Source organism: Nanorana parkeri, unplaced genomic scaffold (genome assembly GCF_000935625.1).
Source record: "Nanorana parkeri isolate BGI_ZX_2015 unplaced genomic scaffold, ASM93562v1 scaffold630, whole genome shotgun sequence".
Taxonomy (NCBI): Eukaryota; Metazoa; Chordata; class Amphibia; order Anura; family Dicroglossidae; genus Nanorana; species Nanorana parkeri.
This window is the reverse complement of record NW_017306898.1, coordinates 774,052-777,452: the sequence shown is the minus strand read 5'-3', so window position 1 is coordinate 777,452 and position 3,401 is coordinate 774,052.

The window sequence follows — 3,401 nt, the reverse complement described above, 5'->3', positions numbered from 1 at the left end:
CCCCCCCCCTTTCAACTCAGGAGCCCCCGTTTCATTTTGGAATCCCCCTTTTTACATCAGAGTTCCCTCTTCACATCCTACATTCAGAAAGGCTCACATCAAGCAGTCAGGCAGTGGACGGGCCAGCGACTGTCAGATATCCGGTGATCTCTAATTGCTTCAGTAAAACAGTAGAAAGGCATCATGGCACACTCACAAACCAGCATGTAAAACAACTTGTCTCACCACTAAGGATAATAACAGAGGTTTGGATACACGTCTTCTACAGAGGATGTGAAAGCCGCACTGCCGCGCCAAGGCACCTCTTATAGTGCAGTCCTAACTCTAAACTATGAGAGTCTCCATCTTGGAGCACATGGGGGCAGAAGATTTCAAATTGGGTGCAGGTTTGTCAGGAGGACGCCCAACCTCCTTAAAAGCACAGAAACACACAAGGGATCAAGACACATCCCAATGGCAGCTGAGAAACCCCATGCGTCGCTGCACCAAATCGGTCAAGCAAAACAAACGACAAACGCACTCAACAATTTGTCACCAGTTATACAGTAAGGTGCAACGAAATGGGCTTTGAACAGTCAAACAGTAGAAAGGCATCATGGCACACTCACAAACCAGCATGTAAAACAACTTGTCTCACCACTAAGGATAATAACAGAGGTTTGGATACACGTCTTCTGCAAAGGATGTGTAAGCCGCACAGCCGCACCAAGGCACCTCTTATAGTGCGGTCCTAACTCTAAACTATGAGAGTCTCCATCTTGGAGCACATGGGGGCAGAAGATTTCAAATTGGGTGCAGGTTTGTCAGTGTGTCATGATGCCTTTCTACTGTTTGACTGTTCAAAGCCCATTTCGTTGCACCTTACTGTATAACTGGTGACAAATTGTTGAGTGCGTTTGTCGTTTGTTTTGCTCTAATTGCTTCACCTGGGGCAGTTCCTATTTTTCCATTCTGATAGATTCCCTTTAAAGTCCCTCTGAAGTACATGATGTCATATCCGTATAAATAATCAGAATTCAGAGCAGGCAATAGTGGAGGAGGGGGCACAGTGCACAATAAGCTGCCATTTACATCTGCGGATGAGGCCCATCGCATGAGTCTCACTAACTTCCCCGTCTGACTCCTCCTGCTGCGGCTGGGAGATTCTGTGTAATACAATATCAGCTGCCACCACCCGCAGGTGTCCGTAGCCAATTGCAGACCGCGTCCAGGTGCGATCGTCCGCAGGTAATTGCGACCTGTGCGATTATCTCCAGACGATCCCACCCCGACACAGTCAGCAATGGCCGGCAAACAGCTGCAGGGGTGGTGGCCAATGACATTGTATTACACAGCGCCTTTCAGAAAAGAGCAAGTCACACGCAAGCAGCAATTTAAAATACACTTTTTAGGTTCTGCAATATGAGTGAGAAACATGTAACAGTATAAAGCAGGTGTACCAGACTCAGCAAAGGGTATTTATTAGGAATCCCATTGGAGGTTTTTTTTTGCTCAGATGGTGGCCATTCTAGGGGGAAGCACTGAGGGGGGCAGGAGGTGTAATTCCTGAGTTCGGCTTTAAAAAGGAATTCTTCACCAGCTAAAATATTGCAGTTTATAAATCTTCCGCCCCAGCTATACGCTAGACAATTGATATTCTCAAGGGGCCGCATGAGAAACTGGGACTGCTGTGGAGGACTGAACCTAATTTAGCTCAATATTAATATACACTATATTGCCAAGAATTGGGACCCCCCCTCCAAATCATTGGATTCAGGTGTTCCGTGACATTTCCTTGCTACTAAATATTCCGCTGTGAGAACTATGAGGGGGGTGCTTTTCACTCACCTCATAGTTCTTGCCGACCTGTGACAATGAGACTGTCACAGGTCGGCTTAGTAGATCGGGAGGTGAGCGAACACATACCGGCGATCGCTCACCTCTCGATCTTGTCACGGCTCTCTGCTGTGACAGCGGAGGGGTTGGATTCCCCGATCCGCCAGTGCTGACTGGCGGAACGGGAGAGGGCAGAGCCAGCTGTCAGTCACGCAGCTGGGCGGATCCAGACATAATTGTCGGGATCCGCTTCAGCTGCGGCATCTCAACATACCGCGAGCAGCAGCTTACGGTATACTGCGGCGTCTCAGTATACTGAGCCTAGGGTGACGGGAGGACGCTAGTTTGCGTCCTCCCGTTACCCTAAGGAGAACTATGGTGAAAAGCCTTAACCCCATAGTTCTCCTTTAAGGCATCAGCATACCAAGACATTTTGGACAATTTCATGCTCCCAACTTTGTGGGAACAGTTTGGGGATGGCCCCTTCCTGCTCCAACATGACTGCGCACCAGTGCACAAAGCAAGGTCCATAAAGACATGGATGAGCGAGTTTGGGGTGGAGGAACTTGACTGGCCTGCACAGAATCCTGACCTCAACCCGATAGAACACCTTTGGGATGAATTAGAGCGGAGACTGCGAGCCCGGCCTTCTCCTCCAACATCAGTACCTGACCTCACAAATGGTCCAACAGTCCCATAGACACACTCCTAAACCTTGTGGGCGCCTTCCCAGAAGAGTTGAAGCTGTTTTAGCTGCAAAGGGCGGAGCCAACTCAATACATGTTCTGGTAAGAGTGCATGTTGGATTCACTTCTTTTTTCAACTGCATTGCAATGCGCGGTATTGCGTAAACGTGCAATTAACGCACGGTGGGAATGGGCCCTGAATGAAGCCTTATTGTCCCCACATAATATGCGGCACACCTTATTTTTTTGATAGGCCAGAGAGGGGAGGCGGGAGATTGAGCAGGCTGCAGGAGAGGACAGAAGAAGATACTCAGCAGCCAACAACTGAAGAGGACCATGGTCTGGACACGGACTGATCGCTGACCTGCGCTGTGCTAAGGCTTGTAGTGGATGCACCAGCTTTGGAGGTCGCCGCATCCACTTTCAGCTAGCCATAACCAAGCACTGGTCGATGATTGGTCCATATCCGGAGCACGGGACAGACAAAGGGCTGGATGTAACCTGCAAGCCATAAAATGCCCAGGTCTGTGCTAGGTGAATGCTATTCACACCACCAGATGGAGCTGAGCAGCAAAGGAAATTCGTATGCTTCTCAGCTTCATCTAGTGGCGGTAAAGCCTTGCAAATGGCATTGGCTGAGTGTATAGCTGGGACGAAGATTTATAAATGGCCCCCATTGTCTAATTGGACGTGCTGGTGTGATATGAAAAGTTCAGAGCCATTCAGAGTAAATGTACCCATGGGCACACATTTTTAAAGGAGAACTATGGGGTCAGTGTTTTTCCCCATAGTTCTCCTTAGGGTAACGGGAGGACACAAACTAGCGTCCTCCCGTTACCCTAAGCTCAGTATACCGCGAGCAACAGCTCGCGGCATACTGAGACGCGGCAGCCTGAGCGG